Consider the following 24247-nt stretch of genomic DNA (forward strand, 5'->3'; position numbering starts at 1 on the left):
CTATTGTAACAACAACAACAATAAAAAGACACTGATAGTAATGATAATAGAATTGGTAACAATTCTTTGTATAGATATAGTTTAGTAGTAGTAGTAGTCTCTCGATAACCGAGGATGACGCTTGTCTTTGTGTGTTTTTGTGCACAAAGACACTTGTGCATGAAGATTTATGTGGAAAAGTTGATGCACAGAGACAGTCCCGCTCTCTCAGCGTTGGAAGCTGTGGAAAGGAAACAAGACTGAGAGGGAAGGGCCCAACTGGGAGTGGCAGTTGGGTCTTGTGACTAGCACTTCCTTCCTGCCGGGAGTGGCAGTTGGGTCTTGTGACTAGCACTTCCTTCCTGCCGGGAGTGGCAGTTGGGTCTTGTGACTAGCACTTCCTTCCTGCAGGCTTCCTGGTGTTGGAGGAGAGAGGAGCTTGTTCAGCCCAGTCTGGAGTGGCATGCTCTTCTTGGTTCAGCCCAAAGACACAGGCTTCTGAAGGTTAGAATTATTCTTGTTTGCTTTCTGTGTACTGCTAAGATTCTGAATTAGAACAATGAGAGTAGATGGGAGTGGGACAAACTCTTTGCCAGCCTCTGGGGCCTGGCCTCAGGTCTGAAGCTGAGAAAACTCCAATCCCAACTAGTTATTAAACTTTACGTTATTGAATTCGCAGTCAGATAAGTGGACTATCTTTTCGGGTCATAGAGGGAGCTGAACTTCAGTTTCAGTCATTCAAAGACAAACAGACCTCTTTGAACCCCTGTGGTTTCCTCTCAGCAGGGGGCATCTCCCTCCCTTGCCTCACCAAGCAATATACCCTTTCTTCCCTTAACTCCTCAATACCCTGCTACAAACCTCCCATTATCACCCATTTTTCCTATTCCATTTCCTTTCCCAATAAATATTACAAAGCCTGGGTCCAGTGGCATGCAAAGTAGTTACACCTGGAGACTTCCTCAGCTGCATTGGATGGCCGTGTTGTCTTTTGTGCTCCAACACGCCTAAGCACTCCACAGTGCTTTGCTGCATCACCCTCTCAGCCTTGGTTTCTTCCGTCTGTTCCGCCGAAGCAGTCTTCACAAGCTGAGTGAACAAAGCCCTGGTTCACCAGGGGTCGACGACCTGATGGCTACCCTCACAAGGTTTAGATGGCCTGTTGAAGCCTTTGCCTGGGGTGTGGCCGCTGCTGCATGCTAGCAGCTACTGGGAGCCACAAGTGAGAGCTGGGTGTCAGGTGAGGGTCAGAGGCTGGAGAGCTGCCCTAGGAGGGCACAACAAGCCCTCCATACCAAATATATTACTCCTCCCCATACACCCCTATAGTTTATTACAATTTATGAAACACATCTTATGTGAGCTCATTTTATTCTCATGACAATTCTATAAAATAAATGAATTTTCCCCTCAATTTCAGTTGAGGAAACTAAAGCTCACAGAGCTAAATGTCTTATTCAAGGCCATAAAACTATTCTGTATCTGAGACAGGATGTCTACTCACATCTCTCTGACTTGAAATCTAAATCTCTATTCAGTAGATCACCTTGTTGGCTACATATATAGTTGTGTTATAGGGTGAGTGGAAGGCAATGATAAGTAAGAAGATGGAAACAATAAAGCAGGAGAATTGTAAATGACTTTAAACAGAATTTTACTCTTAATCTGTGAAATAATAGAAATCCACTCAATATTCACTTTTGGAATTGACTTGATATGCAATTCGTGATGTAATAAATTTGCATTTTAGTAAAGTTTAATTTTTGCCATACTAAACTCAAATAAACTTCAAAGAAAGATCTCCTTGTCAAGGTTCTATCATTTTCATAAATGGCACACATCCAATGGTTTTCAGTTTGCTAGGCTCACAAGAGAATATGACAAAACCATGTTTGGATGTGGATAACATTAGTTATCTAGTTATGGGACGTCAAAGGGAGATTCAATTAAATTCAAGAATTGTAGTCTAGTCATTACAAAAAAAAATGAAATCAAACTTAGAGAACAGATTTCTGTGTCCAGCAAGCTGCCCAAGAAGAGTGAGGCAATTGTTAAATTCTTTTTTGATCCAGTCAGGTAATAATTGGAATATTATGTTAAATTTGTCATGCCACATTTGAAAAAAGGCATTGCCAATTGTGGTGTGTCTGGAAGAAAACAACTAAGTTGATGAGTGATCCTGAATATATGCCCCCTGGGCATTGGTTGAAGGGCATCAATATGTGGAGTTTAATGAAGAGAACACAGAAATAATGCCTTCCCACCATCTCATTTTTCACCATAGGAAACTAAGCCTCAGAGTGGGACTATGATTTGGTTAATGTCAAACATTTGAAATGGATCTTCTTATTCCTAATCTAGTGTCCTCTCCAGTACTATATCTTGTGGTCTCAGGGTGTGCTGATTGGACTGAATTTGTGTGAGTTCTCATCTATCGCAGAGGTGCTGACCTTATGGTCTAACTTTGGATAAGTAGCACTAAAAGTCCCTATGGATAACAGCTTATCTCTACCAGCAATTCCACAGGCACCTCAAATAACAAGTTGTGACTAATAGTGATTTTCTTACAGTATTATGCAGTCAAATAATGATGAGAGTCTGAACTAGGATAGTGGCAATGCAAATGATGAGAAAGGGGTAACTTAAGAGATGCTATGGTAAAAGCAAAAAGAGGATTTATCAAAGGAGATACATAACACAAATGGAAGAGCCCAATATAAACCAACACTCCAAAGATAGAAGAATTGCCTTATAATGTTGAGATATCACATGTACATATTCATTTTGTCCCAAGGGCTTAATGAAAGGTTTTAGCAGAATACATTAGTGGGAAAGACTCTTTTTTGAACTCTTTAGTCCCTGGTTTTATAAATAGCTGGGGCAGACATTTTATTTCATGGAAGATGAGTGTGGTCAAGATTTGATAACCTATTGAGCTTATCTGGAGACTGTTATACACTATAATAGCAATAAAATACAATGATCAAGGAATACACTTTCTTCTCAGCACCACATGGCACATTCACAAAGATTGATCATATACTAGATGACAGAAACATGGCATAGAAATGCGGAAAATCAGAAATAATAAATGCAAGCTTTTCAGATCATAAGGCAATAAAAATAATGATCAGTAAGGGTGCATGGGGGGCCAAATAAAAAAATTAATTGAAAATTAAATAATATGATACTCCAAAATTGGTTAGTTAGAGAACAAATCATAGAAACAATTAATAATATCATTGAGAAAAATGACAATGGTGAGATGTCCTTTCAAACCTTATGGGATACAAAGCAGTACTCAGAGGAAAATTCATATCCCTGAGTGCATATATTAACAAATTAGGGAGGGCAGAGATCAATAAATTGGAAATGCAAATCAAAAAACTCAAAAGTGAACAAATTAAAACCCCCCCAGAAGAAAACAAAACTAGAGATCCTAAAAATTAAGGGAGAAACTAATAAAATTGAAAGTGATAGAACTATTGAACTAATATACAAGACTAGAATCTGTTACTTTGAAAAACAAAAAAAAATAGACAAAGTACTGGTCAATCTAATTAAAAAAAGGAAAGAAGAAAAGCAAATAAAAAGCATCAAAGATGAAAAGGGAGACATCACCTCCAATGAAAAGGAAATTAAGGCAATCATTAAAAACTACTTTGCCCAACTATATGGTGATAAATATACCAATATAGGTTACATGGATGAATATTTATAAAAATATAATTGCCTAGACTAAGAGAAGAAGAAATAGAATTCTTAAATGATCCCATATCGGAAAAAGAAATCCAACAGGCCATCCACAAACTCTTTATGAAAAATCCCCAGGGCCTGAGGAATTCACAAGTGAATTCTATCAAACATTCAAAGAACAGCTAATCCTAATACTATAAAACTATTTGACATAATAAGCAAAGAGGGAGTTCTACCAAATTCTTTTCATGGCACAAACATGATACTGATTCCAAAGCCAGGCAGGTCAAAAATGGAGAAAGAAATCTATAGACCAATCTCCATGATGAATATAGATGCAAAAATCTTAAATAGGATACAAGCAAAAAGACTCCAGGAAGTGATCAGGAGGGTCATTCACAATGACCAAGTAGGATTTATACTAGGGATGCAGAGCTGGTTCAATATTAGGAAAACCATCTTCATAATTGACCATATCAACAAGTAAACCAACAAAAATCACATGATTATTTCAATAGATGCATAAAAAGCTTTGATAAAATACAAACCCATTCCTATTAAAAACTCTAGAAAGCATAGGAATAGAAGGTTCATTCCTAAAAATAATAAACAGTATATATCTAAAACCATCAGCTAACATCCTTTGCAATGGGGATTAATGAGGTACATTCCCAATAAGATCAGGAGTAAAACAAGGATGCCCAGTATCACCTCTATTATTTAATATTTTACTAGATAGTCTAGCAGTAGTAATTAGAGAAGAAAAAGAAATTGAAGGCATTAAAATAGTGAAGGAGGAGACCAAGTTATCACTCTTTGCAGATAATATGATGTTCTACTTAAAGAATCCTACAGAATAAAAAAAAAAACCTAGTCGAAATAATCAACAATTTTATTAAAGTTGCAGGTTACAAAATAAACCCGCATAAGTCATCAGCATTTCTATATATTTCCAACATAGCTCAGCAGCAAGAATTAGAAAGATAAATGCCATTCAAAATAACCTTAGAAAAAATAAAATACTTAGGAATCTATCTCCTGAGGCAAACACAGGAACTATATGAACACAACTACAAAACACACTCCACACGACTAAAACTAGACTTGAGCAATTGGAAAAACATTTACTCCTCATGGGTAGGACAAGGAAATGTAATAAAAATGACCATCCTATCCAAACTTATTTATCTATTTAGTGCTATACCCATTGAACTTCCAAAATAATTTTTATTGACTTAGAAAAAAACATAACAAAGATCATTTGGATGAACAAAGGATCAAGGATATCCAGGGTAACAATGAAAAAAAAATGCAAAGGAAGGTGGCCTTGTAGTCCCAGATCTCAAACTCTATTATGAAGCAGTGGTCATCAAAACAATCTGGTACTGGCTAATGTAATAATTAAAATAGTGGAAGACATAAACTGTGAGAGTTAAAATAGAGTTTGGCTTAAATTATGACTGCAGAAAATATGGTTCAGATAGTGTCTTGTTTTAAATCAAATATAAGGTGCTTGCAAGGGAAAAATTCCCAATTATTAAATATACCCAAGTCAGCTGGGTTTTATAGAGATTTTAATTCATACGAATGAGGAATTAAAGAAAGAGAGAAAGAGAGAAAAAGGAAATAATGAGAAAAGGATAGGCCAGGCCAGGCCAGCCCTGGACAACCCAGGTCCAAGCCCTAAGAGAAAGATCAGTCAGTCCTTTATCAATTCACCACAAGATTTGTCCAAACAACGATTCTAGTGTTCAGAGAGACACCAGTTCAGCCAGCTCCATCTCCAGAAAGAGATTCTTCTGACAGTCCCCGAGAGAGTCCTGAGAGAGAGAGAGAGGGAGACCAGAGGGAAACTAAGAGACAGAAAGGAGGATCAGTGGAATAGACTTGGGGTAAGTGACCTCAGCAAGACAATATATGACAAACCCAAAGACCCCAGCTTCTGGGACAAAAACCCACTTTTGACAAAAACTGCTGGGAAAATTGGAAGACAGTGTGCGTGACATTAGGTTTGGATCAACACCTCACACCCTACACCAAGATAAACTCAGATTGGGTTAATGACTTGAACATAAAGAAGGAAACTATAAGTAAATTGAGTGAACACAGAATAGTATACATGTTAGACCTGTGGGAAGGGAAAGACTTTAAAACCAAGTGAGACATAGGAAGAGTCACAATGTAAAATAAACAATTTTGATTAAATCAAGTTAAAAAGTTTCTGTACAAACAAAACCAATGTAACCAAAATGAGAAGGGAAGCAACCAATTGGGAAACAATCTTCATAACAAAAATGTCTGATAAAGGTCTAATTACTCAAATTTATAAAGAGCTAAATCAATTGTATAAAAAATTAAGCCATTCTCCAATTGATAAATGGGCAAGGGACATGAACAGGCAGTTTTCAGCCAAAGAAATCAAAACTATTAATAAGCACATGAAAAAGTGCTCTAAATTTCTTATAATCAGAGAGATGCAAATCAAAACAACTCTGAGGTATCATCTCATACCTAGCAGATTGGCTAACATGACAGCTATGGAAAGTAATGAATGCTGGAGGGGATGTGGCAAAGTCAGGACATTAATTCATTGCTGGTGGAGTTGTGAATTGATCCAACCATTCTGGAGGGCAATTTGGAACTATGCCCAAAGGGTGATAAAAGACTGTCTGCCCTTTGATGCAGCCATAGCACTGCTGGGCTTGTACCCCCAAAGAGATAATAAGGAAAAAGACATGTACAGTAATATCCATAGCTGCGCTCTTTGTGGTGGCCAAAAATTGGAAAATGAGGGGATGCCTTTCAATTGGGGAATGGCTGAACAAATTGTGGTATATGTTGGTGATGGAATACTATTGTGCTAAAAGGAATAATAAAGTGGAGGAATTCCATGGAGACTGGACCGACCTTCAGGAAGTGATGCAGAGTGAAAGGAGCAGAACCAGGAAAACATTGTACACAGAGACTGAAACACTGTGGTATAATCGAAGGTAATGGACTTCTCCATTAGTGTCAATACTATGTCCCTGAAAATTCTGCAATGATCTAGGAGAAAAAACACTATCTACAAGCAAAGAATAAATTGTGGGAGTAAAAGCACCAGAGAAAAGCAACTGTTTGAGTACAGGGGTTGAGGGGACATGATTGAGGAGAGACTCTAAATGAGCACCCTAATACAAATACCAACAACATGGAAATGGGTTTGAATCAAGGACAGAAGTAATACCCAGTGGAATTGTGTGTTGACTAGGGGAGGGGTGGTGGGAGGGGGATTGGGAAATAAAATGATCTTTGTTTCCAAGGAATAATGTTTGAAAATGACCAAATAAAATAATGTTCAAATTGAAAAAACGAAACAAATCAAAAATAAAATAAAGAATATATGGTTGAGACATGGAAAAAAGAATTGTATCAATATGAAATCTAGAAAGCAGAAATAAAATAAAGTAAATCCATGGTGTTTGGATATGTTCAAAAAAATTTTTTTTTGCTTTGTCTCTTTTCTTCCCTTTTCTTGTTCCATATATCCCTTCTCTTCCTCTTACTTTTATTTCTTTTTTGTTCTTACTCTTCCTTTCCTTTTCCTTCTCATCCCTTCTCCTCCTTATTTATTTCCTTTTCTCTCTTCTTCCTCTTCTTCCCTTCTGTTCTGTTCTGTTTTCTCTCTCTTTCCATAAATACATCATTAAAAATAGCTAATCATATATTTTATCAGGTTATGGTAATTATAAAACAGTTTTCATAAAAAAAGTTTTCATCTTTAATATTAGTGCTTCTTTTTCTAGATATCAGAAAGTGATTTCAAATAAGAAATTGAAAATAAACCATACTTAAATCCTATTAAATACCAATGTGACCAACATAGATGACCTCATTCACTGAGTAAACCAAGGATACTAGAAAAGGATTCACATTCCAATGCATCTCCTTGGTTTAAAGCACAGAGGAGACTGCATAGCCAAAATTAAAAAAAAAGAACAAATAAAAGAAAAGGAGCTTTTATCATGATTTCAACTCATATTTATTTACCACTGTGTTCCAGGTAGTGAGGTGATAGGAGAAAAATTAAACAGTTCCTGTTTTCAATGACTTTACATTCTATCAAGACAAATTCAGTTTTGAGAGGTGTCAGAGAAAACAGTACATGAGCTACACAGTATTCTTCAAATAGTAGGGAAGTTGCTTAGGGTTAAGCAACTTGCCAATAAGAAATGCTTCTCTATGGCAAGTCATATTCTATGTATTTTCGCTAACTAAAAGTGACCATATGGTAGAGTTTAGGAAGAGTTGAACTCAAAAGCTATCAAGGACTTTTACCTCTTGTCAAATACTAGTTGAATGGACCTTGGTAAGTCACTTCCTCTTCCAGTTGCCTAGGTAATTTCACAAAACTCTTAACTGCCCAGAAGTTTCTGATCTTCACTGATAGAGGGAGTATTCTCATATGGGGGTCACCACATGAATATAATTACATCTGGTTCCCAGACCCATTTTTTCTAGCTACGTACTAGGATTAGTTACATCCTAATGAAGTTCAAGTGTTGTTAATACATTCTAAATTTTAATAACTTGCCTAAAATTTTCATCATCTTTGGTCTAATTATGGTTATAATTTTCAAACATTGTAAGATCTGTAAAGGGGAGAGGGAAGAGGAGGCCAAAGCCGAGTCTGACTGTATATCAGCCCCCTATAGAAAAAATAAGAGAGCATTGATTACTGAGACTGAGAAATCAAATTCCAATTATAGGGATGTGAGTGGGAGAAATATATCCCAAACTGCCTAATTAATAACTGCTAGAGCACCTATGTGTTACAATAAATAGGGTCCCAAGTTTTGAATTAGAAAAAAATACACCTCATTTTTATGAATTGAAATTTAGTCTCATGCAACACTTACTATCTATGTGTTCCTGGGTAAGTCACTTACCCTGTTTACTTTAGCTTCCTCATTTAAAAAAATGAACTAAAGAAGAAAATGGCCAACTGCTCTGAGACTTTCACCAAGAAAACCCCAAATGTGGTCACACAAAGTCAGACATGACTGAAAAAAAATGACAATAACAAAAAAAATGGCTTCAATAGGAAATGCAAGTTTGGAGGCAGTGTGTTACGAGAGAATGAACACTAACTCTAGCAGAAAGACTTGGATTCAGATCAAACCTTGATACTTATTACTTGTATGGCATTAGGAAAGTGATGGAAATAACATTTAAAGTTTTTAATAACATGTAAATCACATTTTTTCTAGAGTTTTGTAACATAAAAACTTCTCACAAAGATAAAATTATAATTATTGTATGAGATAACATAAAGCTAATCAGGGCAAATATTGATATTTCTATGTCATTGAGGAGTAATTGAGGATGACAGAGTTAAATTGACTGCCCAAGTTTTTATATCTAATAACTATTGCTGCAGAGATTTGAACTCATCTTGTTGTAGTTGTCCATCCTTCAATGATTTGCTTAAAATTTAATGATTAACTCATGTTGTAGGAAGGAAGGAAGGAAGTATTTAGTTAGAAGCTTTATATGACAGCACAGGCATTGAGCTAAGCACCTTATAAATATTATCCTACTCGATCACCACAACAATCCTGGGAAATCAATGCTATCATTATCCTCATTTTTTTAGGAACTGAGGCAAATTTTAAGCAATTTTCTTAGTAGCAAATTGTTTCTTATTTTATTAATTATGATAATGGGTGGCATTTTTAGCTAGTATATGAGGTCAAATTTGAACCTAGCTCTTCCTAAGCCAATACCTGTCACTCTATCCACAGTGAGCCCTAATATTCTCTTTCAGGAATATGAAAAATGCAGACATAATTGGGATCTACATTCTCCCCCTCATTTTGTCACTTGCTTTTTGTGCATATATTTTGAACTTAGCTTCTTCTGTAAGTGGAAGGGAGGAACTTCAACAAATAAGTATTAAGTGTGTGTGTGTGTTTGTGTGTGTGTGTGTGTGTGTGTGTGTGTGTGTATATATATATATATATATATATATATATATATATATGAAAAGTTTTCAAGGAAAGATTCAAACTCAGTGACTTTGTAAAAGGATTGCTCTGTAATAATAAGTGAGATACAAAATAAAATAGCTCAGGTTTTACGATGAACGCAGCAAATTGGAACAAAGAAAAAAAAGTGATAAAAGATGCAACTAATAAGTGTTGAAGGGGGCTGCAGGAGAATAAAGAAACTAAAGCTCTGTTGTTGAATTGATTCACCCATTGTGAACAACTTGGAATTATGCTGTAATCCTATTCATGAACTTCAAGAGATGACTAAGATAGATCACAGGGGAAATGGGGAATTCACCCTTGTTGGGTTGAAAGGGGATGGGATTTTTTGACCCTAAGAAGCGTGATGATACTCAGAGGTGAAAAGGAACATGGCTTGGATTTAAAGCAGAGGATTTATTTTTTTAACAGTGGAAAGTAATTGGTTTCCCCTGAGTGCGGTCTGCTTTATTGACCACAACAGTAAGATATGACTGCAGTAATAAGAATGAAGCGAGAAAATGATTAGCAGTACTCTCCTGGCCCATAGCAAGTGTTTTTATGACACCTTCTCACCTCTTTTCATCTGTTGAGGTAAGACTGAAAAATAGCAAACAGTTTCCTATTTTGTTATTCATGACAGTAGTTGGCATTTTTTTAAACCTGATCCTCTTTTTGAAAGTTCATTTATTCTCATTGTCTGTAGGTGTATTGGTATTTGAGAAGAGGTTACACAAAGGGACAACCTTGAGGAGTTTTGTATTTCACAGATATCTATGTTATGAGCCTACAATTTTAGCACGGGAGATTAAAGACCTCCCTGGGGTCTGTTGAGTCACAGATTACTTTTATGAATGATCTTAAAACTCTCCCAAGTAGAACTCTAAAACAAGCCTATGAACATTTCCCCTAAAGCCACAGGCACATAATTCCTCTGCACTCTCTCTCTGTCTCTCTGGGGAAGGAAGGGTTTAGGTATTCAATTTCTATAGAGTATGAGTCCTTCCAGGTTTAACTCTCAAGCCTTGAGAGCTGACTTCGGCTGGGGGCAGAGGGGGAGTTTCTCCAGGCTGGGACTCTTCAGTGCCATACTAATGGGCTTACAGCAACCTTCAGCTTGGACTTCTGCACTCCTAGATCCCTACAGAATGTGGTCTCTGGACAAATTAAGGATGCCCTTGACCTAGAATATAAAATAATGGATTAAATTTCAAAGCCCCCAACTGTTTTTTGGGATCACATTGCTTTCAAGGGATAAATGAGGCGGCCACAGGGCTCTCTCTCCTAACATCATCTCACTTACTGAGAGTGAGGGAGTCAATTTTCCCATCAGACATGAATTTACCAAAAGATATTGCAAGTTCTAATTCAGGTCTACCTAAATACCCTTCAAGTTCCACTCATGTAGCCAATGAAAAAGGGCTGCTCCTAACCTCAAAGTAGGTTTAGAATGTTCACGCAGGCTCCATCACGCTAGTCTCAGAAAATCAAAACCCTTGTTTCTTCTATGTGGGTGATGTTATCACAGACAGACTAGACAGATGCCACAATCCTCCTAGGAGTGTTACAATGAGAAACAAAGTGATTGAAATGATTACATTATTTTACTGAGAAAAGATATTGCTGGACAAGTATATGAGTCAAAGACAACAAGAAAGTTTTATATGTGTATTATATATACCATGATAGTATAGCAGCATTCTTTATGGTATTAAAAAGTGAAACAAATTAATCTTTATTCCCTGTTATTGCTCTATTATGTCTGACTCTCTATGACTCTGTGGATCACACTGTGTATGAGGTTTTCTTAACAAATGTATTGAAACAGTTGATCATTTCCTTCTTCAGTGGATTAAGTAAAACAGATATTAAGTAATTTACCAGGGTCCCAAGCTAGTAATTATCTGAGACTAGATTTGAACTCAGATCTTCCTGATACCAGGCCCAGTGTTCTATCCACTGAGTCACCTAACTGGAAAATATCTAATCAAATTTTGATTTACAAATGTAAAATAGTACTGTACTGTAAGAAATTAACCATACAAAGTTGCAAAGAAACAAGTAAAAACATTTATTAACTATTGCAGAGTGAAAAATAAGCAAAACTAGGAAAGCTACATGGAAAATTACCTAAGTACTGTGAATGAAAAGATCACTGAAATTAAGTTGAATGTTGTGTCTGTAAAAAATAGACTCGAATACAGGACTACAATCCCCACAAGCCTTTGCTCCACTTCCCCAGAATGCCTTGTAATCTCACTTGGGCCGAGATCGAGAAGGTATTTAAGATGATTCAAAGGCTTTTGAGCCTCTTGGCTCTTTTTTGGACTTCTGTTTTGGAGCAGGCTCGTCTCTTGCGTGATGTGAGGTTATTTTGTCTAGGCCTCTGGCCTAGGCACATGTTTCTTACTTGTATATTCTTTAATCTTTAGCCTTTAATAAATCTCTAAAAAATATAATACTCCTTGCAGAGAGAAACTAATTTCTACCTGCCTCAGTCTCCCCGTCTCTCCTAAATTTTAATCTTTACATGTCATTATGATAATTGCTCTGGGTCCCTAAAAAACAAATGATGATATCTTTTTCTCTCATTTCTTTTTGAGAGATGGGAGGCTATAGGTTCAGATATTTAAATATGCTGGCAAGACAATTTGGATTTGTTGTTGGATTTTGCACAACTGACTTTCCTTGTTGTAAGGGAAGGTTCACTGAATGGTCCTGTGAGGAGGGGAATAATTGTCATGTAAATATAATAAACATCAATGGAACTTTATAAAAATAACCTAAACAGCACATAAAAGAAAATAACACAAAGGGCTAGACTAAGATCTTTTTCAACTCTAATATTTCATGTGTTCATGAGACAGCAAGTTAAACTCTTTTCCCTGTAGGACTGCTTCCATCTGCAAAAGCAGACTATTTTGTCTTTAATTGGCTTTCATTAATTCAATGACAATACTGAAAGTCAGTACTGTCTGTCTCATTACTTACAAAGCAAGCTAAGGGGACAGGAGAAGAAGGTGATTCAGGGCTCAGTAGGCAAATCATACAATCCCTTCCTCAAGCTCATCTCCATGAAAAACAAAACAGAACAAAATAAAGCTGTCTAACTCATGTGTAATTAGATTAAAAGTAATGTCTATGTCAATTTTGATGAGAAAAAGAAAACTTAAGAAGATCCAATAAAATGGCCTGAAGGAAAGAGCCTTCAAAAACTTTCAAGTTTCAGGTCTACCACGTCTTTTATATGTGTTCATGGAGAAGTCATTACACCCTTTGAGTCTCAGTTTTCCTATCTGAAAAACAAGGATTTGGGAATAAATCATCTCCAGTGACTCTGGCAATTTAAAAAAATGGGGTTGTTCTATAACACTAAAATATTGATGTAGTGATTGAAGGATTGCAAGGTACTTCCTTCACAACCATCTTCTTGTTAGCCAGTCATTCATTCTGTAAGGCAATGTTTATAAATGGACAACTTTGTGTTAGGCATTACACTAATCAATGAGAATACAAAGAGATGGAAAAGATAGTCCCTGCTCTCAAGAAGTTCACTGTCTAAAGGAGAAAACAATATACAAACAATTATGCAGAAGATTGCTATAGACAGGAGAGAGTCAGTAGAAGGAATGGAACAAAATTAAAGGGTGGGGTTGAAGAAAGATTTCATACAGAAGGCAGAATTTAGCCAGGATGTGATACAAGCTAGTGAAACTTTGGGAAAGAAACTTCTAAGAATTTTAATGACTTTACTCAAATTTACCCACCCAGTAAATATCAGAAGTTGCTTTCAAACACATGTTTGTGAACTTCAAAGCAACTCACAATTCCCAGATTGTATGAACATTGAAAGACAGTTAGGAGAGACAGTGGATAGAATGCTGGGCCAGGAGTCAGGAAGATATGCCCCTGAGTTCAAATCTAGTCACTTAACCCTATTTGCATCTCAGTTACTTACATATAAAATAAGCTGGAAAAGAAGATGGCAAACCACTTTAGAATTTTCCCCAAGAAAACCCCAAAACATAGTGTTGGATATGACCGAAATGACTAAGCAAATAAAGAAGGAAAAAAAAAACATTTCAGTCAAACAGAAGGGATTGATGTTAAAGAAAAAAAAAGTCTCATCAATTTGCCCTTGCACCATAGGATGTTTCTGAGTATTCATACAATTATCAGGTGTTTTCCAGGATATTTTGTGCTATAATTCTTTACCTAGTTGTCTGACTCTGACTTATGTCCTCATTCCTGTTTCAGCAAGGGGGTTTCCCATAGCATAGTTCCTTGGGTAATAACCCAACTCTCTTTATCCTCAAGATTGGTCCACTTACCTCATTTTCCAAATACCTTCTTACAATGTTGATTATCACTATCAGTTTAGGGTTAGACAAGCGACAGAAGAGAGAAGCCCTAGATCTAGACTTCATTTGTCCAATTGGTTTCCAAGACAGACTATATGAAATATTTTAGTCCCAATTCTCAAAAAAAAAAATTCCTACAGCCTGACACAAAGTCTAAAAGGGCCATCCCTATGGGTTATGGCACTAGGTCTCCAGGAGTCTCCTGTTAAATTGTCAGTGTTGATTGGGAGGAAGATGGCATTAAGCAATCAGCATCCACTAACTGTTCTTAGCTGAGATGAGCTTATCAAATAACTAGCTGTCACTTTGTAAAGCAGAGAAGTGAGCCTTCGGGGAATGCGAAACAAGACAGGTGCATTTTGATGAGTTAGGGGAGCAGGAAGATAAAGAGAAAGGGATGGAACCAAATAGAGCAGACCCACATTAGGGAATCACAAGTTGTCAGAGTCTGAAGAGACCTTAGAAATATTCTATTTTAACCCCTTATTTTTAAAGTTCTGGCATCTGGAGACCATAGAGGAGAAAGAAATTATCCAAAAAGACACAGACATAACATAGTAGAATCTTAGAATGTTCTGTCTACTTCGTTAAGAGAAAAACCTCTATGAATTATGCTTGCAATTTTCCCATCATGCAATTTGTATCTTAACTGATTTTTCTGGAGACATTCAGCCTAGCTCCGTTTTCTGGTCTATAAAATTAGCAAATTAACTACCCCGAATGTTTCCTTTCTTACAGCTTTCTAAATGGGAAGAAAACTGACATCATGATTGAAATACTTTGCTTGTAATAACATTAAGTTCATATGAAGAATAGACTCCCTTAGTTTGAATTATTACGAGTGACTATAGTAATATATTATTAACATTGCTATTGTGTTTTTTAAGAAATAGATAGAGAGGAATATATTCTTAAAATTTAGGAACACTGATGAGGGGATACATGAAAGAAAAAATGGAGTAAATGAAAATAAAGGATAGATTTCAATGGGATAATATATTACAATGTTGAAGGAGGAAAATATCTATGTCTGAGTTTGACACAGAAGAAATATTCACTTAGCTTGAGATTACTTATGAAACTTGCAAATTTATAATAATATTTTTAAAATTCACTGTGCTTTTTGGTTTTCATCGAGCTTTGCAAATATTGTTACTTTGATCCTCATGATGACATAGGGTGCTTATTATAAGTGATTTGCAAATGAGGAAACTGAGGCATGTGATATCAGAGGTTATGTGATTCTACAATAATAGCAGGTATGTGCAAAAGGTTTTGCACTCCCATCTTATGGATTTCAGGGCCAGCACTCTATCCTCTACTGCACCCTACTTGCATCATTGTGAAAATCCTCAAATTAAAGTAATAATCACTTGAGCTAGTGAACAGTTTGGTATTATTCATAATATCATGCATTTTGGTGAAGAATAAATTTATTCCTTTTTGTTTGAAAAGGAAGGTACTATTGATCGTTAATGAAAATATGAGAACATAATTGGAGTTACAAGTCTAGCAAGTGGCAAATTTGCATGCCTCCACTAAAATCATACATTGATAGAACATGGTCACTCAGATGACTCTACATTTTAAAGGCTAAGCCAATACAGCTCTGGCACATCATAACTATCCTCTTAAGGCTTCATAGTGATTTAAGACAATATGTCAGTTATCTATGAACCAATCCAACTAATGGAGAGTAATATCATCTGAGTGTTGACCACCAGAAATGAAATACAACCACCACAGTGATTTTGGAAAATTATCTTCTTTTTAATCACTGAAAGAAGGATGTACGTAGGTGGACTCATAAGTACATAATGGGTACATACTGAAAAGTATTTTCATTATACATATATCATGACAGCATCATTCAGTTACCCTTTCCATTTAAATATTTATAACATATATCTATTTAAGCAAGCACTTTGGGAACATCACATTTTAGAAAAATTGGCAAATGGTATGAAGGTTTCATACAGGTGCAACCATTGAAAAACAATTTACTGGCTCAATTATTTGCCATTGCAATATTTCAAAAACGTATTGTTGTGACATTCAACATTACAAGGGTCTTATACTGTGTCTCACTGATGATATGAAACTGAGATGTATCCTATTGAGGCAGACAGGTTGTGTCCCTTCAAGAATAATCTGATTACAAGGTATTAAAATGGAAGATGATTGAATAAATGATCATGTATTTATGTGGCATTTGTAATTAAAGCTATGTGTCAATTATTTTGATCTGGTGATATCGCCATATGCAAAAACTCACCAAGGACAAATAGTAAGCAATATATTTTAGAATTAATGAATGGGGTTGCATGAGACAGAAAGGAAGCAGCTTCCTTTGAAACTATAGGAGTAAAGGAATCTATTTGTTTTTCTTTCCTTACAAGTCTATTCATCTTCTTTGAAAGCAGTTAGCAAAGCTACCATGGTGAATCACTTTCACCCTACTAGTATATAAGCATAGCTTTATAGGAGTGCTGGAAGATATATCCCACAGTTCACATAGGTCAGTGAACATATTTATTCTTCTCAAATGAATGATAGTAACGATTTAGTCAACGAAGAAAGAAAGGTGCCCATGAGATACAGTGGGGTCAGGAGAGAGGTGAGGCACTCAAATGCCTCCAAATAGATCAGAAGATCACACATGCTTCTAAATGGCATTTTCCCTTAGACTGCTTTGGAAAGAATGAAGAGCCATTTGAACATTATTTGATGGAAGAAAGACAGGAGAGGATTTTTACAAAGACATTTGGGCAAACATCAGACACAGCACCAAAGAAAGGTCATGGATGGCAAAGCAGCGTAGAGGGGAGCTTGTAGAAACTGGGGCTCTATTGGAACTATGAAGATAACTAATAGTAAATTCAACTAATCTGGGAGGTCTTCAGTGTGAACAATTGACCTTGGAAATTACAGGCATCTTAGCCTTCCCGAGTGAAATACCTCATTTTTCAGTGCCTTTCTCTGCCGAGAGGCTATATAGACTCCTTTGTCTGGCTAACTTTTACATATACAGGACAGTCTCATCAAGGACCAAGTATAGGTGAGTATATTGATCTCTGAATAAGCAGTCTGGAGGCTTCATTTGACTCACCTCTTATTAGTTGTATTACTATGACAGAAAAGTCATTATTCTCTTTTAAACCTCAGTTTCCTTATCCATAAAAGTACATGCTCATCTATGCACAGGTCTGCTATCCCTTAAGAAAATAAATAAGCTTTATAATTCTAACAAGAGCTAATATCTATATTAAGATTTAATATATACAAATCTTTCTCTAATTACTGTCCTCCTGGAAATATCTGTAAGAAAACTGAAAATTACTCCATAAACATATATGGGGGGGGTCTATCAAAATCTTGCCTAGTTCTGATTTTTATTTCCTTTATGGCAGAAAGAAAATGAAAAATTTGTATAGAAATGTGCAATTACAGATTTGGAAGGGAAATCAGTTCATATAATACATCTCTTGTCTGAAATATTTGTAACCAAATGAGTGGTCATCCTGATCCTGGTTAAGGATTTCAATAACAGGAAAATTCTTTTATTATTTTTAAAGCACCCTTTTTATTTCTGAAGGCAATGAGAGTACAGTGGGCCTTTTCTAGTGGGCCTTTGTAGTTCCCACAATTATTAACTGAATCATCATAATTTATTCAGTTTACATATGGAAAAATTAAAGGTAATATTCCCTGTGCTACCCATATCTGACCGTAGTCTTTTCACAACTCTGTGCCTCCTAGGGCAGAAAATGATCCTGCCCACATAAATTAGATGCTTTCTTCTTAAGTAGACTATGGATTTCTGGATTTCAAAAGAAGTACTTTCTATTTATTTTATTTTATTCCTTTTCTTGCACAAGTCACAGACCTTCATCAAAGGCCAAGAAAAAAGGCATGTAACAAGGACATGGCAGGATGCCAGAAAATAGGGAAGGTGGTATAAGATACTTTTGCTGCGATTCAGCCATAACACCTTACTTTTTTAATAATCCACAAAAGCTCTCCAAAATGATGTCATGAAGAAGATTCTGGGGAAACAAAGGAAATCCCAGTAGAGTACAAGTCTTGTCTTATCCAACCAGTTCTGGAAACTTTTATGTGTGGATCTAGTAATTTGTTCAGTCTTACTTGCAAAGGTTTAAACTGCTAAGATAATAGAATTGAACAGGAATGATTATATTTTGTTCAGTTACTTATGAATATAATTTAATATATATATATATAATATATATATATAATGAATATAAAGGTGTAGAGATAGCACTGCATCTGTAAACTAAAAGAAATATAGATGAAGAATTACTTTTGTGGACTATTCTTTAGATTCTAAAGATATACTTTAATATTACTAAATTACTAAATACTATTACTAAACTAAATAATACTAAATAAGAAATACTAAAGAATACTTCCAGTATTCTTTTTGATCTGACAGTAAAGGGACATCATGGGGATATTATTAATCACCCTAACAGATTGGAAAACTAGCCATTAAGAAATCCAATGATTTCTTGCTGAACAAATACAAAAATTTTAAGTTGTAGAGTTGGGATTAAAAAAGCAAGGCTTTTAAGTTTGTATATAGAAGATCATTTGGATCATAAATAGAGAGCTACAAAAGACCTTACAAATTATCTAGTAGATCCACTATTCTTTCTTCTTCTTCTTTCATGACACCAGACTTCTCTTATAGGAAAATGCAGTTGTATTTAATCCTAGTTGGTATAAAAGCCATATATTTGTGTACATGTTGTATTTATGCCATTTTGTTAAAGCAACTACACCAACCAAACATTTCAAGTTTGTGTGGGGAATCTCTCTGTGATTCAAATCATGACATATATAATAACTTTAACTAATTCAGAATATGGTTGGTAAACAATTAATATGAAGGAAAATTATATTTTTAGAATTAGTTATGGTATTTTCCAGTCAAATACCAAATATTTTAATAAGCTGATGGATTTATGTTCTCATTAATACAGTGTTCACCATTCTAATATAAATTATATCATACCAAAGTATTTTCATTCTATATATCTCTTTTCCCTCAGCCTGTGGTTTCAATGGTTTAGGGAATTTTCTGGGCAAGGAACTCTTTCTATAAAAATAAACTATCATTTACTCTAGAATACACATATTTGATGAGTTAACTAGGGACACTCATTGAGTAACTTGCCCAGGGTAAGAAGGATAGTACCAAAGAACCCTGGTCTTTCTGCCTCCAAGATCACTTCTCTAGACACTATCATTTGCTGCCATTCTTGCCTCTATCCTCCCATAAATTCTCCATTGAAGATCTATTTGTCCAACTGTATATATGTATGTTTGCACATAGTCCAGGGTTATCTCATAGACTGTTTCATGGGCTGCTTTCATCTGTGATCTAAAATTTAACAACATTCTTAAAAAAAAAAACTGTTATAAAAGATGCCGACATGGACAAAGAATCATGAGATGTGAGATTTCCTAATGACTCTTCTGCAATTTTTTTTTCTAGTGAAAGAAAAGAAGTCCCTTGCAAAACATGAAAACTTAATGGCTACAATTGGCCAGTATCTTTGGGGATAATCCAGGAGCTTGGTTCTGTGAGATAAAAGGACTCTTCCCACATCTAGACTTATGAAACTTCTTGAAATCTGTTTGATTCTCTTGTCTTCTCCTGTGGTTCCAGATGATGACATTGAGACATTTAGGGCTGCCAAACAAAGGTAAGAATTTACTTTTTCATATTCATGTTACAAAACCAGTATTGACAAAGAAGTAACAAATTAGAAAGGAGGAGGCAATAAATTTCACTAAGTGAAAATCTGTGAATTGCATTATCCAGTCATATAATATTTAATATAACCATTTAGTGGTGGTTTGAAGTTTAAATTTGAATTTACTCCTTACTATTTATATGTTTACATTCTTTTCCTACTGCATGTTTTGAGCTGAAAAAATACAACCTATTAGAAATAATATTCAACCTAACAATCTCTCTCACTCTCTCTCTCTCTCTCTCTCTCTCTCTCTCTCTCTCTCTCTCTATATATATATATATATATATATATATATATATATATATATATATATATATATATGTATTATACACACACACACATACACATATGGTTTTGGTAGTTCCCTTTGGTCCTAGGAACTTAAGACAAAGTATGGAAGGTGATGATTTGTTCTTGGTCATCAGCCAGTATATATCGGAGACAGAACTTAAACCCTGGTCTTCCTCAATTTTAAAGGTCAGTTTCACACAGCTTTTTTTAAATTAATGAATGTACCTATCTTTATCTTTAAGTGTGCTAATGAGACTCACAGATAATATTATTTTTCCAGAGCCAGACAGCTAAATTAATGAAATCAATGATTCAAGGTCTATTCCGATGCTTTATAACAATGGAGTATAGGAGTCAAGTTTCATACACAGGACTCCCTTAATACCACATTGGAAGCTTTTTTTCTACCACATTACTCTGCCTTACATATTCATAGTAAAAGTTGAACTAAGTTTTGGATGCAGAAAGGAAGGAAGAAAAAACAAAACAGTGCCCTTCAAGCTAGAAGCCTGAGTTATTTTCCTAATTTTCCTAATAAATAACTAATTATTTTCCTTCTGTGGACCTATTTCTCCATTTATAAAATAATTGGTTTTAGCTAGATGATCTCTGAGGTGTTCAAAAGTGTTATGAACTGTTTCATGGGGATAGTGAACTTCCTTTCACCAGGAAAATTAAAGTGGAAACTGTGTGATCACTTTCATAGAATATTGGGGAAGTGATTCCTCATTGGGTATGGATTAGATTAGAATATGGAGGATTAGTCTAACTGATGTTCTGTGAAGGATTTAGTCCTAGACTGGAAGCAAGATTTGAATGGATCAAAATAATTATCTTTCCTTTGACAAAGAAATATCATTAATGAGATTTTTCCTGAAAATGAGCAATGGGAATGAAAAAAAGTCTCATCCCACCTAAAGAAAAATACTTTTAACAATAATATTTGTTGTAGCAAAGCCTCGAGAGCAAAGACATGATCCTCGGTGGCAGGATGTGTGAAAAGATTGTGATATGTGGGTATAATAAATAGAATGAGGTTTTGCCATACAAAATTACAAACATGAACTATTCAGAAAATAATCTTTGGAAGACTTATTGAAATTGAAGTAGAAGAAAATAAGTATGACCAGGAGAACAATTTACAAAATGATCAATTGTATAAAGGAATCATTTAATTATATGAAGAAATTTAGCATTGAAAGACATCAGAGGAGCAGCTAACTAGCACAATGGATACAGCATCAGGCCTGGAATTGAGAGGACCTGAATTCAAATTGGATCAGATACTCAAATACAACCTAGATCATTTGCCTACCTGTGTGACCTGAGACAATTCACTTAACCCCAATTACTTAGTCATTGCTGTGCTTCTGGCTGAGAATTTATACTGAGAGAAAGTAAGTATTTAAAAAAAAGATATATTTTATTGTGGTCAATAAAGTGACTACTCATACAGTTGAAGCATGTCTCCCTCCTCTCTATAGACAGGTAGTAAACAGAAGGTTTTGAATAAAGCATAAATTGACAGGCATGATCCTGGAGTTGTTTTATTTTGATTGCCTAGCCTGAATTCCCTTTAATTGAAGAGTTCACATTGTTGCTTCTGCCCTCATTCACTTTGATGACATCTACACTTTTATGGGATTTAAAAAATCTTACATTATTTAATAAATTATTAATAAATGTGAAAATTATGAAATTAAGTTTAATTAATTTAATTAAATTTATTCAAACTCTCACATTTTAATCTTCTTTGCAAAAGAAGAAAGATGAAACAATTGTCCAGGAAAGGACAAATAATAGCTGTTATCCAAATGTAATCAATCTTCACATAGAAGGGGTTGTTCATCTGTCTTTGCTTGAGGTATCATAGACTATTCTAATTTCTGATTTCAAAAATTTTGTCAGTCAGCAATATGGTTTTTCATTGTGACCTGAATGCTCTATCGATTCCTAACAATGAGAACTAATGTGAAGCTCTTGAATTGAGTATTAAAAGATGGGGAGGAGGGGAGCTATCTTCTGAGAAATCAATTTTTATTAGATCCTTACAACACTAAGAGAATACAAAATATATTTTCCCCTGTAAATTGCTCATATTTCTGCTTCCTAAACAATGGCACTGATGAATTTTGGCAGAATGTACTCTTTCTGGTGTTCTTACTCTTCTTTACCTATTTTATCTAATCTTTTGCCAAATCTTGTCACTTCTTTATCTTTTATATTTGACAGTTTTCAATTCTCACAGAATAAGTGGTGTATTGCTAAATGTTAAACAACCACCTAAGAGGGAAAAAAAGTGTACTCAAGATACTCCTTTACATTTTATTTGTAATGTTAACATTTACTCCAATACTTTCTGAATAAGAGACAATCAACATAACAATAAATCAAGGCCTGGTTTGTGGAACTTGCTAATTTCTATATACATGTTCTTTTGAAAATTTAACAGGCAGCTCTCATGATTCATTTTAAGCTGGGAAACCTCTATTATCTTTGATACACTTTAATTTAGGTTCTCATGCTCAACTAAATTATTTTAATACCATCCTAACCAGTCTCCCTTTTTCAATTTTTCCCTTAATACATTTTGTGGTACACACTGCTGCTAAGGTAAACTTGATCTTCTGACTACTGAATAATCTACAGTGGCTTCCTTCTGTTTCTCAGAAGAAAAAAAAAGGAAGTTGGTTGTTTCATTTTTAAAGCCCTTCACAAATTGGACCCAATTTATCATTTCCAACTTTGTTAAACTACCTGCTAAACCTCTCCCGAATTCCCATTCTGGTAATCAGCAAAACTAGGCCTCCCTCAATTCTTCAATAGAATTTCATATCCTCAACTTGTGTATTTATAATCTTTCCCCACCTCTACAACAGAATTTCTCTTTTTTTTCAAAACACAGCTTGAGTACCATCTTCTATATGAGGGTCTTCCTGATTCCTCCAAATATTAGAGACCTATTTCCAAAACTTATCTTATTTTAAGTATTTTGTATATATTTGTATATCTCAATTATTTTCATATATTCACTTATCTCTTCCATTAAAATAAGAACTCCTTGAAAACTCAGATTGTTTCTTTCATTTTTAATGTATCCTCAGTCCATAGGAGAAAGCCTAGAACATATTAAGTACTTAATAAATATTTGATTTATTTGTTTAGACATTAAAAAATGCAACCTCTGTCTGTCTCTGTCTTCCTATATGGCTTTCAGAGTAATAAAACATTTCACAGTAGATTGGATTCACCAAAGTGTGGAAATTATACCCCAAAGAGTAAATTTTGCAATTATAAGGAATGAGTGGGTATAGTAACTGCAAGGCTACATTTGAAATAGAAAATTCTGAAATGAAGTCAATTTTCTAAAACTTTAACATCTAGAAAAGTTTCTGATTAACATTTGTGTAGGTAGCTTATTACCTGAGTATCTTATAAAAATGAAGTCCAATATTGGGGGATATTGGAAATAAGCCTTCCTACTAATAAAGATCTCCCAAAATGAAATGGGCTCCTTCATAAATCTGATCTCGCTAAAATCCTTCAAAGAGAAGTAGAAAGAACAATTTTGAAGAGTTGCAAAGACAGAATTAATAACTTTAAAGGTCCTTTTCCAAATTGATACTTTTATTCCTCTTACTTAATAATCATCCTTTTGTCTTGAATCAGAAAGAAAAATTACAGAAAAGAAATATTTGCAAGAGAGAAGACAAAGATTCTGATATTCAGCATCCCTCTTTGTGTTAAAAGTCAGACAAAAGCATAATATTAACTTGCTTTAGTAGTACCAAATGAGACCTTCTTCATAATTCAAAGTAGAAGATAAGTTGAGGCCTTGCTCAGCATATTCTCCAGGGCTCCGATTAAAAGAAAATTGGATATTTTCTAAGCATTCCAAGTTTACTGATTCTGCCATAAAATCTTTCTGCTTAAAAATGAAAAAGAAAAAGAAGAGAATGGTCCCCCCCCCAAAGAAGAGTTATATGGATGAATTGCTTCTAAATCCTTTATTAGCTGATATCATGTTAGCCCCTAAGTGCCAATTATAGTGGTGATAAGCCACAAATTAAAAAAAAAAAAAGAAAAAAGAAAAAGGACCATGGATACAGACACACAAATGCACACTCAA

At 35.0% G+C, this 24247-nt stretch overlaps 1 long non-coding RNA gene across 1 annotated transcript; it reads left to right on the forward strand.

Annotated features, from left to right (window-relative positions):
- The first annotated feature begins 274 nt into the window (after positions 1-274).
- Positions 275-20074, forward strand: LOC107650381 (uncharacterized). The gene is made up of 3 exons (XR_008912174.1): positions 275-483; positions 10116-10277; positions 19563-20074. It is a non-coding gene; the product is annotated as an uncharacterized LOC107650381 (long non-coding RNA).
- The last annotated feature ends 4173 nt before the right edge of the window (positions 20075-24247 follow it).

Source organism: Monodelphis domestica, chromosome 1 (assembly GCF_027887165.1).
Source record: "Monodelphis domestica isolate mMonDom1 chromosome 1, mMonDom1.pri, whole genome shotgun sequence".
NCBI classification, from domain to species: domain Eukaryota; kingdom Metazoa; phylum Chordata; class Mammalia; order Didelphimorphia; family Didelphidae; genus Monodelphis; species Monodelphis domestica.